The sequence below is a fragment of the Diceros bicornis genome, chromosome 5, assembly GCF_020826845.1.
Source record: "Diceros bicornis minor isolate mBicDic1 chromosome 5, mDicBic1.mat.cur, whole genome shotgun sequence".
Lineage (NCBI taxonomy): Eukaryota > Metazoa > Chordata > Mammalia > Perissodactyla > Rhinocerotidae > Diceros > Diceros bicornis.
Window position 1 is genome coordinate 80857349 of NC_080744.1, and position 14987 is coordinate 80872335.

At 43.8% G+C, this 14987-nt stretch overlaps 1 long non-coding RNA gene across 1 annotated transcript; it reads right to left on the minus strand.

Moving 5' to 3' along the window:
* Positions 1 to 438: 438 nt before the first annotated feature.
* LOC131405441 (uncharacterized) lies at positions 439 to 13987 on the minus strand. Its single transcript, XR_009219972.1, has 3 exons — positions 13744 to 13987; positions 13358 to 13420; positions 439 to 596 (listed from the first exon to the last, which is right to left on the minus strand). It is a non-coding gene; the product is annotated as an uncharacterized LOC131405441 (long non-coding RNA).
* Positions 13988 to 14987: the final 1000 nt, after the last annotated feature.

The window sequence follows — 14987 nt, forward strand, 5'->3', positions numbered from 1 at the left end:
TTGACCATAAAAAAAAGCAATATCATAGGATCCAACTAAATACCTATGTAATTTGAACATGCAGAAGAGTTGGGGAAGTAGGTCAGACTGAGGTTCCTCAAAGGTGGTGGTTCTCAACCCTGCTAGACAAACACCCTCTTTATAACTAATGCTTTATAATGTCCCCTTTATTATCCTGAAATGAAAGTCAAGTAATATAACCCAACCATATATATTTTTCAAAAATCCATCATATTTTTTAACTTTATTATAGGGGATTAGATGAAATTGCTTTATAATAAAATAATATTGTGATGGTTAGTTTTATGTGTCAACTTAGCTAGGCAACAGTACCCAGATATTTGGTCAAATACCAGTCTAGATGTGGCTGTAAAGGAATTTTTTAGATGAGATTAACATTTAAATCAGTAGACTTTGAGTAAAGCACATTACCTTTCATAATGTAGGTGGGTCTTATCCAATCAGTTGAAGGTCTTAAGAGACAAAGACTGAAGTCCTCCAAGGAAGAAGGAATTCAGCCTCTCGACTGCCTTTTAACTTGAGTTGCAGTATCAACTGGATCTCCAGCCTGCCAGCCTGCCCTGCAGATTTTGAACCTGCCAACATCCACAATTATGATCACAATCACGTCAGCCAATTCCATAAAATAAATCTCTCTGTCTCACACACACACACACACACACATACTCACACCATATATACACAGATAAATATACATACATACACACACATACACACAGATCCTACTGGTTCTATTTCTCTGGAGAACTCTGACAAATACAATATGTTTTAAAAATACATTTGTAAGACTTCTACTTCTGAGAAGATGGAGTAAACATATTTTTCCCAAGTCTTCACACTAAGTGCAACTACAAATTCTGGACATTATATATGAAACAAACAAAAGAAGACTCTGAAAGGTGAAGAGAAGAAGGCAGACTGGCTAAGTGCCTTGAGACCCAAGGACTGACAACACGGTGGTAAGTTCCATTTCTTTTTGCCTTGCATATCCCAGACTTGGAGCTCAAGAAGCTGGCAGCTTTGAGATGCCAACGGACACAAACAGAAAACAACAACAAAAGCTTGCTCTTTCCAACCAGAGGACCAGGAAAAGGGCAGCCCAGCAAGACAGAAAACTTTTACACAATAACTGCTCTATTCTAATGAAAAACCACAGAAAACATTACCCATGCCAGTAAAGACCAAGCGGGAAGCCTAGACGTCTATACTTGAGAAGCTGTAATGACATGTCCCAATGCCCCCGCAAGGGTAGTGTCAGAGAAGGCCAAGCATTTTCATCCCCACTGACTAGTAATGAAACATGACACCCTCTCACCCCCACCAGGGTCAGTGGCACCCACGTGGGAAGCTAGAACTCTCAACCACATGCAGCAATAATGAGGATCCTCACACTTCAGATGTCAAGAGAGGCTGAGTGGGGATCCTGGACTTCTACTTCCATCTGACAGTAATGAGGGAGCACCTTTTCCTTCCTCTGCAGGAGAATGTCAGAGAAAGCCAGCCAAAACAGAAGATTTAAATAAGATCTAGAGTTTCATAACATAATACAAAAATGCACATGTTAAAATAGAAAATCACTCATCATATCAAGAACCAGGAAGATCTCAAATTGAATGAAAAAAGACAATCAATAGATGCCAACACCAAGATGACAGAGCTGTTAAATTATCTAAAAAAGATTTTAAAGAAGCCATGATAAAAATGCTTCAATAAGCAATTATGGTCCCCCTCGAAACAAACGGAAAAAAAAAAAAAAGAAAGCTTCAGCAAAGAAATATAAGATATAAAGAAGAACCAAATGGAAATTTTAGAACTAAAAAATACAATAGCTGAAACAAACAGCTTGGTGGATGGGCTTGACAGCAGAATGGAGGATTCAGAGGAACGAATGAGTTGAACTTGAAGACAGAAAAATAGAAGTAATCCAATCCAAATAAGAGAGAGAAAATAGACTGGGAAAAAATGAACAGAGCCTCAGGGAACTAAGGAATTATAACAAAAGGTCTAACATTTGTGTCATCAGAGTCCCAGAAAGAAGAGGGAAAGGCTGAAAAAGTACTTGAAGAAATAATGGCTGAAAAGTTTCCAAATTTGGCAAGAGATTCAGCCTATATATTCAAGAAGTGGAGCAACTGCCAAAGAGGATAAACCCAAAGAAATGCATGCCAAGACACATCAAAATAAAACTTCTGAAAACTAAAGACAAAAAAAAAAAAATATCTTGAAAGCAGCCAGAGAAAACAATACCTTACCTATAGGGGAAAAATCTATTTGAATGACAGCAGATTTCTCATCACAAATCATGGAGGCCATAAGTGGCATAATATTTTTCAAGTGCTGAAAGTAAAGAACTGTCAGCCCAGAATCCTGTACCCAAAGAAAATATTCTTGAGGATTAAAGGGAAAATTAGACATTCTCAGATGAAAGAAAACTAAGAATTGTCACCAGCAGATCTACCCTAAAATAATAGCTAAAGAAAGTTCTCCATATAGAGATGAAATGATAAAAGAGGGAATATTGGAACACTTGGAAGGCCATTGCTTTGTTTTCCATATTTGTTGGCATATTCTTGTTAGGATTTTGACAGATTAAGTCTCTGTGGCTTGAAAATAATTCTATTGATATCCCATCCACCCCTAATGACTTATTTTTTCCCATTGCTTTCAGGGCAGCTTTTACTTCACTTTCTAGAATTACTGGTTCTTCCTCATAGGAATCGTCTATTTCACCGGAGAATTCTACCAAGAGAATTCTTCTCTCAAAGAAGAATTAACACTAATTATACACATACTCTTCCAAAAAATAGAAGAGGTGAGAACACTTCTGAATTCATTTTATGAGCCTACTATTATCCTGATACCAAACACAGATAAAGATGCCATATGGGGTTTATTCCCCCAGGCATGCAAGGCTGGTTCAATGTAATCCACCATATTAACAGCCTAAAGAAGAAAAATCACATTTTTCTCTCAATCAATGCAGAAAAATCATTTGACAAAATTCAACACCCATTCATGTTAAAAATTCTCAGAAAAATAGAGATAAAGGGGAAGTTGCTTAACTTGATAAAGAGCATCTCCAAAAACCCACAATGAACATTATACTTAATGGTGACTGTTTTTAAAATTGAACGCTTTCCCACTAGTATTAGGAATAAGACAAGGATGTCTGCTCTCACCACTCGTATTCAACATAGGCTGGAAGTTCTAGCCAGTGCAATAAGGCAAGAAAAGGAATAAAAGGAAGAAATAAAACTCTATCTTCAGATGACATGATTATCCACATAGAAAATCCCAAGGAATATTTAAAAAAAATTCCTAGAACTTACAAGCAAGTTCAGCAAGGTTGCAACATACAAGATAAACATAGAAAAATCAATTGTATTTCTATATACACATGCACTAGCAATGAACACACGGACATTGAAATTAAAAATACAACACCATTTACGCTCCTTCAAAGGAAAATAAAATATTTAGACGTAAATCTGACAAATCATATACAGGGCTTTGTATGCTAAAAACTACACAATGCTGATGAAAGAAATCAAAGGATATATAAATAAATGGAGAGGCATATCATGTTCATGGATTTTAAGTCTCAACATAGTAAAGATGTCAATTCTTCCAAATGGATATATAGGTTTAATGCAATTTCTGTCAAAATTCCAGCAAGATCTTTTATAGATATGGACAACATTATTCTAAAATTTATATGGAAAAGCAAAGAAACTGAAATAACTATAATAAAGTTTTGGAAAAAAGGATAAAGTTGAAGGAATCAGTCTACTCAATTTCAAGACTTACCATATAGGTACAGTAATTAAGACTGTGTAGTATTTGTAGGAGGATAGACATAGATCAATGGAACAGAATAGAGAATCTAGAAATAGACCCACACAAAAGTGATTTTTGATAAATCAGCAAAAGTAATTCAGTGAGGTAAAGACAGCCTTTATAACAAATGGTAGTGGAGCAATTGTACATCCATTGGCCAAAAAATGAAACTTGCCCTACCTTATACAAAAATTAACTCAAAGTGGACCATGGGCTTAAATCTGAAATGTAAAATTATAAAACTTTTAGAAAAAAATAGAGGAAAGTATTTGGGTCTAGGGGCAGGCAAAAAGTTCTTAGACTTGATACCAAAAGGATGATGCGTAAAAGGAAAATCTGATAAATTAGACTTCACAAAAATTAAAAACTTGTGCTCTGCATAAGACTCTGTTAAGAGGATGAAAAGACAACTACCGAGTGAGAGAAAATATTTGCAAACCACAAATATGACCAAAGGTTAGTATATAGAGTATATTTTTTAAAACTCTCAAAACTAAACAGTAAAAAAGCAAACAATCCTTAGAAACTGGGCAAAAGACATGAACAGACATTCACCAAAGAGTATAAATGAATGGCAAATAAGCACATGAAAAGATACTTAACATAATTAGCCATTAGGGAAATGCAAATTAAAACCACTATAAGCTATCACTGCATAACTGTCAGAATGGCTAAAACAAAAATTAGTGATGACACTAAAAGCTGGTGAGGGTGCAGAGAAATTGGATCACTCATATACTGCTGGTGGGAATGTAAAATGGTACAGTCACACTGGAAAGCCATTTGGCAGTATTTTTTAAACTTAACATGCAACCAGCATTGCACTCCTGGACATTTATCCCAGAGAAATGAAAACTTATATTCACACAAAAACCTGTACATGAACGGTCATAGCAGCTTTATTTGCAATAACCAAAAACTGGAAGCAACCCAGACATCCTTTATAGGGTGAATAAAGGAACAAGTTGTGGCACATCCATGCCATTGAATACTCCTGAACAATAAAAAGTAACAAATTATTGATATATGTAACACCCAAGACAAATCTCCAAAGAATTATTCCAAGTGAAAAAAAGGCAATCCCCAAAGGCTACATCCTACACGGGTCCATTTATATACCATCCTTTAAATGACAAAATTATAAAAATGGAGAACATATTAGTGTTTGTCAGGGGTTAAGGAGGGGGTGGGGAGCTGGAGGGAAGTGGGTGTGGCTGCAAAAGGGCAGCATGAGGGACCCTTGTGGTGATGAAAATCTTCTGCATCTTGACTGTATCAGTGTTAATATCCTAATTATGATATTGTGCTATGGTTTTGGAAGAGGTTACCATCTGGGGATATTGGGTAAAAGGTACATAGGATTTCTTTGTATTATTTCTTACAGTTCCATGTGAATCTATAATTTTCTCAAGATAAAAAGCTTAATTTAAAAAAAATGCAGGAACCATGTATACAATAGCAGACAAGATGCTTGCATCTATGGGGAGGTCAGGTTGACAGCAACAGACTCAAATGCAGGAGTTTGTGTTGGTAACTCAAATACCACGAACAACGTTGCTATGAATAACATGTTTTCCAAAAGGATTAACAACTCAGTAAAGTTCTGAACAAAACAACATTCAACCTTCTCTCAACTGACGTGGTAGTTGAATTCTTGGAAAATCCTGAGTATATTAAAACTATGCAAAAATTACTTTGTGTTATATGTAAAATGGAGTTAGATTCTAGGCTCAGTTAATGGTGCCCCCCAAACAATATACAACCAAAAATGTCTCCCAGGGGCAGTATATTTTCCTTACATTAATACTCATTGCTCTACCACAGTGGTTCACAAAATGTCTAGAGACCCCTGGTGGTCCCCACTAGGCCAAAACTCTTTTCATAATAACACTAAGACCTTATTTCTCCTTTTCATCTTCTTTTCTCTCAATGCTATGTGCCATGATTTATGACGACACACTGCATGCAGAAACAGATATGTGAATCCAGCTGCCTTCTGTTAAACTAGACATTAAAAAAGACTTGTGGAAGGGCTGGCCTGGTGGTGTAGTGGTTAAGTTCATGTGCTCAGCTTCAGCAGCCGGGATTCACAGGTTGGGGTCCTGGGCGCGGACCAATTCACTGCTCATCAAGCCATGCTGTGGCGGCATCCCATATACAAAATAGAGGAAGATGGGCACAGATGTTAGCTCAGGGCAGCTGCCAATCTTCCTCACAAAAAAAAAAAAAAGACTTGTGGAATTTATTTTACATTAGCAAAAACGTAAAATCATGTTACTCTTCTCATTATCATTATTTTTTTTTTTCTGTTTTAGAAAATAAGTTAGAGAGTACAGAGGTTCTGAAATCAAAAAGTTTGAGAATCTCTGTTCCAGGACAAGGATCCCATCTTTTCACCTTGATATTGCCAGCACCCAGCAAAGTGCCTAAAATATGGTCAGTGCTAAATAAACATTTTATTGAACTGAACAGACAGACCAGCTAAAGGACAGTGAAATCTCAGTTGACCAGAACTCCACGTGTTCCTTCGATCCCCAGGATTTAATGAGAACAGAGTAGGCACCCTGTGGCAGAGACCGTCCTTATGTACTTGTGCATCCGTAGCATAGTGGGCAGTGCCTTGCACAGAGCTCCACTCCCCAGACCAGATCACCAAGACCCAGCCTGGTCCGGGACACTGCCCACGGCCACAGCTGGTCAGAGAAGGAACCAGGGCTTTTGTCTCAAGCCTCTCAGCTTTCCCATCATCCTTTGCTGCCTCTATCTGTAGCACTTTCACCCTCCCGTCCAGCTGGCTGTGAGGCAGACCAAGAGCTTGTAAAAACTGTAACTGGTGGGTTCTGTGATGCTTTCTGACACAGGACTCTGCCTGTGATGGGTGAAACTTTCAGGTGAAAAGTCTGGAAAAGTTGGCTCTTGCCTCTCAATCAGGAGACGGCCCACCCTGGGGAAGGACTCAGCACTGGTCAGGCTGGAGAGAAGAGCTTTGTCTTGGCTTCCACCATCTCTCAGCCATGGCACCCATGCCCTGGGCCTTTGTGGGGGCTCCAGGCTACACTAAGTCAGGCCACAAGGATGCCTTCCTGTGAGACACACTCAGAGGCCAGGGCAGTGGGCGTTGCTCCTTTGTGCGGGGCAAGGAGGCACCAGACATAATCTCCCCTGTACCCTACTCACCCCCCCCCCACTGCAGGCTCTGCAAGGCTGAACCCACAGGCAGGGGCCAAATTCCACCGAGGTCCAGGGGTATTTGGTTTGCAAAATGCTGGCCAAGGGTGTCTGAACCAGACAGAAGGTGGCTTACCCCATGGTCGCACACGAGCAAAGACTTTTACCTTCACTGCACCTTCATTGTGCCCACTGGGCAGCAAAGAGGACCTGCCTCTGGAGCTCCGCTGCCACCACCCCGGCCCAGAGCTGGCTCTCTGTGGGACCAGGCCCACTGGGTCAACAAACGTGTTTGCGTTCACCCAACATCTCTCATAACAACTAGATATCGGGGCCTAAAGTGTGTGCGATACTGTGCTGTGTGTGCAAGGGTGAACAAGACAGGGTGCAGGAGTGATTTCAGATGCCCCCCGGGGCTGGGTTCACCTTCCTGCTACCTCTCCGCCCTGCCGTGGAGGGGTTCTCTCGAGGCCCGGCGCCCCTCCAGCTTTATCCATTATGGGAGGCCCAGGTTCCCATTGTGCTCAGCGCCCAAAGCGGTCCTGCTCTTTACCTCTCATCCCCTTCTCAGAGGCCCATGCCCACATCCGAGGCTGTTCCTTGCCAACTGCCCCTCTCCCTCCAGCCCACAGGAACTGTACCTAGTTTGGAGGGTGGGAAAACTGGCCCTGACTCATCACCCATTCATGGCATTTAGGCCAGAGCCTCAGCTGGGATGCTTAAAGGCAAGACTTTATTTCTGTTGTTCTCAATGGTACTGAAGACCTGAGATGATAAAGGCCAAGAAACAGTGTAACTAGGGGATCATTGGGCGGAAAAGGCGCTGAAGGAGAAACAAAACAAAATGTCGGTTAACTCTGCTGAAGATTACACTGTCACAGCAGAAGTTACAAAATGACGGGTAACTGCTGTGATGGCAGGTTCCAGGGTGTGACCAGAGCACATCGGAGGGGACGCAAAACCCAACCCAGCATGTTAGCAACCCGGGGGGGACCTCGAGGCTGGACATATGCCTTGAAACCGACAGGACAAGCACTCTGGGCATTTCCACAGGCTGCTCTGACAGGCTTTTGGTCAGCGCTAAGCCTCAGTCTCCCTTTCACAGCAAGCACATCTCCACCTCCCTTAGCATTTCTGCTTCAGGAGTAAGCACTTAGCCAGGCCTCCAGGCCGTGTAGGAAACCAAAGCCCACAGCCTGATATGTCTTGTGGTGTGCTGCCTGGGCGTTGTCACATCACCATTGGACCTTTCAGCAAGATAGTTGTGATTATGAGGCAAAACATTACACCCAGAATCCAGGTGTGGGATCTGGGCATTACAACTTGAGAGGCTAGAATTTCAAGGGAAATGGGTGAGGTCCCTCCCTTCAGGACCTCAGAGGGTCTGGCAAGACATCCCCCTGGACCAGCACACGCCATCTCTGTTCACCAAGGTCTCCTAGGAGGCCCACTCCTCAAACATCACCCAGTTCATGCTTGTGATGATTAATTCTATGTGTTAACTCAACTAGGCCATGGTACCTAGATATCTGATTTAACACTCTAGATGTTTCTGTGAAGGTATTTTTTAGACGAGATTAACATTTAAATCAGTAGACTGAGTAAAGCAGATTACCCACCATAAAGTGGGTGGGCCTCATCCAGCCAATTGAAGGCCTTAAGAGAAAAAAGACTGACCTTCCCAAAGGAAGACAAATTCTGCCTTCGAATGGCCTTTGGACTCGAGCTGAAATATCAACTTTTCCCTGAGTCTCCAGCCTGCTGGCCCACCCTGCAGATTTTGGACTTGCCAGCCTCCACAATGATGTAGGCCAATTGCTTAAAATAATTCTCTCTGTAGATGGAGATAGAGATAGATAGATAGGTAGGTAGGTAGGTAGATAGATAGATAGATAGATAGATAGATAGATAGATAATTGATTGATAGATAAATATAGGTATATATACATAGAAACACATGTACATCCTATTGGTTCTGTTCCTCTGGCGAACCCTGACTAACGCAACATCCTCTGGTAGTACCTGCTGAAATGTGTCCTTTGAATGTGTCGCAGTGACTATCCCGTGTCGGGTTTGTGTGCTGAGACTCAAACCCTCCAAGTCTGCAGGGGCGCCTGAGACACAGACAGTGGAAAGGAGCTTGGGTTAAAATCTCAAATGGTCGTACAGCTCTTCCGTATTTAAGAACGATTTCCTGCCCCCCTAAGATAATCCTCTGTAGTCTGAGGGTGAGACAGTGTCTAGAATAAACCTATTGTCAGTTCCTTGCATTCCTTTCAATGGTGCTCACCCAGGGAGAAGCTAATCTTCTGGGCAAAGAACGACGGTGCTGTCCCCTCCATACCCCAACTACTGACAAGTTGAAGAATGGGAGTTTCCCTCCATTTCTTCATCTTCACATGAATCAATATGAAACCTTAATCTCCAGGCATAGGAACATGTTACATGTGACCACTATGACCTTCCAAAAAAGCTGGGAAACAGCTCATTCTGAAAATCAAATCAAATGAGCCAAGCCCAGAAGGGAGGAGGAGTTTTTAACTAAGCAGGTCTATAAGCAAGTTTAATGCTTGGCTTCTGCACAGCTGATTTGATGGGTCTCAAGGTTTCTTCAGCTCAAGCAGTAGGATGTTCCGGCACCACGTTGGCTGGTGCGTGTGTGGTAGGCATGGGGAGGGAGCCTAAAATCACCATACGTGGTGTGTTTTCTTCTCTGGGGGTAAATGTTACTCAACAGAAAGTAAAGCTCAAAGGCCCACAAAGTCCTAGCTATGCTCAGAGCTGTTAAATGTTTTCTTGTTGCGGTGTGGTAGAATACAAGAAGTTGGTAAAGGAATGGCTGAAGAGGGAGTGCCCAGGCAGGGGAAGCCAGGCTGCGTGGCCTTGCCTGGGACCCGCCTTCCAAAGGCAGACCCGCCTTAGAAGGCGTGCACTGCTCTGCCATCCTATGCCTGGGGAGGGAGGCACTTTTATCCTGACCTGTGTTCAGATCATCTCACGTCCTTTGAGCCTGAAAGCTGAGCTGCCTGTCACTCTATCGGTGTTCTTGTTACTGCAGAGGCCTCTGAGTTTCCTGCTTAGCAGAACACTCCTGGCTTCCTGCTAAGCCCAGCCCAGGGTTCCTCGCAGCGGGTACACTCCACCATTTAATTATTTGTGGTCTGAGAAGTTTGCGACAGTCCTCTTAGGATGGGTGGCCTTTTTTTTTAAAAACATAAATAATAATGTTTTTATTGTGGTAACACTGGTTTATAACATTGTATAAATTTCAGGTGTACATCATTATACTTCTGTTTCTGCATAGAATACATCATGTTCACCACCCAAATACTAATTACAGTCCATCACCCCACACATGTGCCTAATCATCCCTTTTGCCCTCCTCCCTCCCCTCTACCCCTCTGGTAACCACAGATCTGATCTCTGTCTCTGTGTGTTTGTTTGTTGTTGCTTTTATCTTCTACTTATGAGTGAGATCATATGGTATTTGACCTTCTCCCTCTGACTTATTTCGCTTAGCATAATACCCTCAATGTCCATCCATGTTGTCATAAATGGCTGGATTTCATTGTTTCTTATGGCTGAGTAGTATTCCACTGTGTATGTATACCACATCTTCTTTATCCATTCGTCTCCTGATGGGCACTTAGGTTGCTTCCAAGTCTTGGCTATTGTGAATAATGCTGCAATGAACACAACGCTGCAATGAAATCTTTACGCATTTGTGTTTTCATGTTCTTTGGATAAATATCCAACAGTGGAATAGCTGGATCATATGGTAGTTCTAGTCTTAATTTTTTGAGGAATCTCCATACTGTTTTCCATAGTGGCTGCACCAGTTTGCACTCCCACCAGCAGTGTATGAGAGTTCCCTTCTCTCCACATCCTCTCCAACACTTGTTGTTTCCTGTGTTGTTAATTATAGCCATTCTGACAGGTGTGAGGTGATATCTCAAAATGGATTGAAGACTTGACTGTAAGAGCTGAAACCATAAAACTTCTAGAAGAAAACATAGGCAGTATGCTCTTTGATATTGGTCTTAGCAACACATTTTCAAGTACCGTGTCTGACCGGGCAATGGAAACAATAGAAAAAATAAACAAGTGGGACTACATCAAACTAAAAAGCTTCTGCACAGCAAAGAAAACCATCAACAACACGAAAAGACAACCTAACAATTGGGAGAAGATATTTGCAAACCATATATCTGATAAGGAGTTAATCTCTGAAATATATAAAGAACTCATACAACTCAACAACAAAAAACTAACAACTCGATTAAAAAATGGGCAAAAGACCTGAACAGACATTTCTCCAAAGAAGATATACAGATGACCAACAGGCACATGAAAAGATATTCAACATCATTAACTATTAGGGAAATGAAAATCAAAACTACGAAAATAAGATATCACCTCACGCCAGTCAGAATCAGTGGCCTTTTTGTTCCCTCTCACAGCAGAGGCCATTAAGCCAGACCAACCGGTCTTCATTGTTTTGTAAGAAGCAGGGACGAGGGTAACAAGGGTCCCAACGAGGCTCTCAGCTCCCCGGGAACAGGTGGCAATGGTCAGGCATTGATGGGCACAAATACTGTCAGGAGTTAAGGGGTCCCTGCCCGACCCTGTGTGCATACAAACACACAGCTCACAAACCAGAAGGCTGTGAGTCCAGTCCAACCAGTGGATATATTTTATTTAGTCCCCAATTCACTTTTTTTGAATTTAGCTATAAATTTTTAAAATTGGGAAATTTTACATTCAAATCTGCACTTCTGGTTTCTCCTGAAAAATTGAGATAATTGGCAGCATTAGGCTGTATTCCCCCAGGCAACGGCAGGCTGGCACTGGAGATCTGGTGCTCCCTTCAGGTAGGTCAGTGGTCTCAAAACATGGTCCCCCAACCAATGGTATCATTGTCACCTGGGCACTTGCTAGAAATACATGTTTTCAACCCCAGATCCTCTGCATCAGAAACACAGGCATGGGGCCCAGCAGTCTTTGTGCTGACAAGCCCTCCAGGAATTCTGATGCCTGCTAGAATTTGAGGACCACTGAGGTGGAGACTGGCCTCTCCATTTTCCACAGTCCCTACCATGCCCTGAGGCATATTCCCAGCCCACCTCATTTACATTCAGTGCCGATACTAAAGGCCTCTGTGTTTGTGACCTCTGGCTTTACACTGCTTTCATGTGTGGTATCTTGAGCATTCCCTGGCTGACTGGCAGCACACCTCGGCTAGAACAGTGGGCAAGGCAAGGCGTCCTTTTCTCTGCGTGCATGGGGGTAGGGGGAAGTGAGGGCCTCTGGACCAAGCTATAAAGCCGAGAGTCACACAGCAGCACCTAAGACTCCAAACATAATGACCCAAGAGGAACTGAAGAGAAGGGCATGCAGGAAGTGGGAGGAGAGGGCCCTCATTCAACACTGCCTGGATCTAGTCACTTTAATTGCCCCAGGCCCCTTTTCCGCCTAGTGGACCAGGCTTGGCACAGCTGGGAGTGCTTATGTCTGTGTTTATGTGTTTCTGACATTTGTCCTGGTGTCTGTTTGTCTGTGTGCTCACCCTGTCTCTGCTTCAGAAGATACCTCCCTCCCTACCACCCAGGGCATGGACAGGCCCCTTAGCTCCTCCAAGCCCAGGGAGGCGAGCACGCACTCAGGGTCACCACACAGAAGGAGTGGAGCACAGAGGGAAAGTGGGCAAAGACCAGGAGGGATGGCCGATGGCTGTTCTATCTCCTGCCCCCCTCCAGCTACCCAGATGCATGGCTGCCTCAGGGAATCTGGGCAAAGTATCTGCCCAGTGCCTTGGAGGAGGCACCAGAGCAGGCCTGAAGTCTTCCTGTTTAGACATGAGCTGCCAAGGTCAAGGGCATGTGGGATGTGTCTTAATGCCCCAGGCTGGGCACGGGGCATGGCACACAGTAGACACACTTCAGTGTTTGCTGGAAGAAAGAAATGAAACCATACTGAACTGAAGCTGGAGAGGGGTGGGGTCTCTCATTTGCTCACTCACTCTTTCATCCATGAATTTACTGCATGTGGCACACAGGTACCAGGCCCTGCTCCAGGTACAGGTGGGGGCGGGGACTCAGCGACTGCTCAGTTTAGTGGAGGCAGTGAGGCATGTTCATCAACACCTGTGTGACACGGTGGGGAGCAGGAAGGGCTGTGGGGACCAGGAGCTCTCATCCATTTCACTCATGAACCCACTGGGTGGCTTCTCCTTTCCCAGCTGTCCTGGGTTCCTTCCTATCTCCTCAACCCCCAAAGTGACAATCTGAGTCACCCCCACTTTAGGAAAGAAAGAGGAACACAGAGACAATACCTTATCTGTGCAGGTGAGGTGCGAGGAGCCTTAGACCATCACCACTCTGAGAAGGAGGTGCATCTGCGTTGGAAAGATGATAATAACAGGCACAAATGCTTATAATGCATAATAATAATATTATTATTATTACAGCAGCAGCAGCAGTTACAGCTACTTATATTCCCCAGGTTCTTACTAAGACCCAGGCCCTCGGGTCAGGCATATTTCCTGCATTATGCCATCTACTCATCCCAACAATTGTGAGGAGTAGATATTTTAGGCTCAATTTACAGGTGAGGAACTCAATATAAGGGAGTTTAGGCATCTTTTCAAACCCAATGACGGACTTCAGAAGGTTCCTCAGCAAAGGAAAGAAAATGGAATTAGAGGTTAAAGAGTCTCACCTGGGGGGCTGGCCTGGTGGCGCAAGCGGTTAAGTGTGCGCGCTCCGCTGCGGTGGCCCGGGGTTCGCCGGTTCGTATCCCAGGCACGCACCAACTCACTACTTGGCAAGCCATGCTGTGGCTGGCGGTGTCCCATATAAAGTGGAGGAAGATGGGCACGGATGTTAGCCCAGGGCCAGTCTTCCTCAGCAAAAAAAGAGGAGAATTGGCAGATGTTAGCACAGGGCTGATCTCCTCACCAAAAAAAAAAAAAAAAAAGAGTCTCACCTGGCTCTGTGAATTATTAGCTACAGGGCCACCGCATACAGATGCCCAGGTTATGCACTACACAACTCCAGGAGGTGCCTTTCACTTAGACTACAGTGTGAATGTTCCCCCAGGTTCCCCCAGAATGGTGGCTCTGGTTAGCTCCATAACCGCCTAACCTCCTCTCAGTTTTGTGAGGGTTCGAGCAGGTGTCTGCACAAAGTCTTTGTGAGCAGAGCAGGGAAGTGTTACCCAGATGCCTGTGGCTCTAAGGATTCCCTACCTGCCTTTCCACAGGATATCCCCTTGATGGAGAATCTTCCATGCATCACCAAGATTAGCCAAGACCTGCTGGCAGAAGCAAACACTCTCAGAGCGGCAGCTCCTGCCTCCTGTGGAATGCACTGGCCTTGGAACCAGAAGGAGCTAGGGCCAAGGACTCATGTCTCTGCAGTGCCAACTCTTTCCAAGACCTCGCTCCAACAGAGAAGCCACCAACATATGGTTCTGCTTTGCAGCGTGGTGGAAACTTAGGCCCACTTTCCTCTCTTTTAGAGTGTGTGCCAGGATCAGCCATCCTTGGGACGAAAGGATACCCAGGTAGGCGTCAAGATCCAAGAGTATCATTCATGGTGAGCTGCGAGCTTCCCTGAGTAGGGGTATTGAAAACTGGTCTGCACTCAGCACAAAATCCTCAGGAGATTCGATAGCACTGGTCTCGAGGGGAGGCTTTCAAACAGACGGAAATAAAATGGCAGTCGGCCTGTTTGTCTCAGGAAATCATATGACAAGTTCTCATGGAAAGAAAGCATTGACCTCAGCTTTGAAGGTCGGTCCTCCTGGAGATCCTAACTTAGCAGAGGAACAGCATGTCACAACCCTCGAGGGCCAGGCTCCCTCCCACAGTGCTCCATCCTAGAATTCATCCCCAAGCCATCCTCAAACCCCACCACCCTCTTCTAGTCCGGAGCATGCTTGTCTTTTCGCCCAAGGCCTCA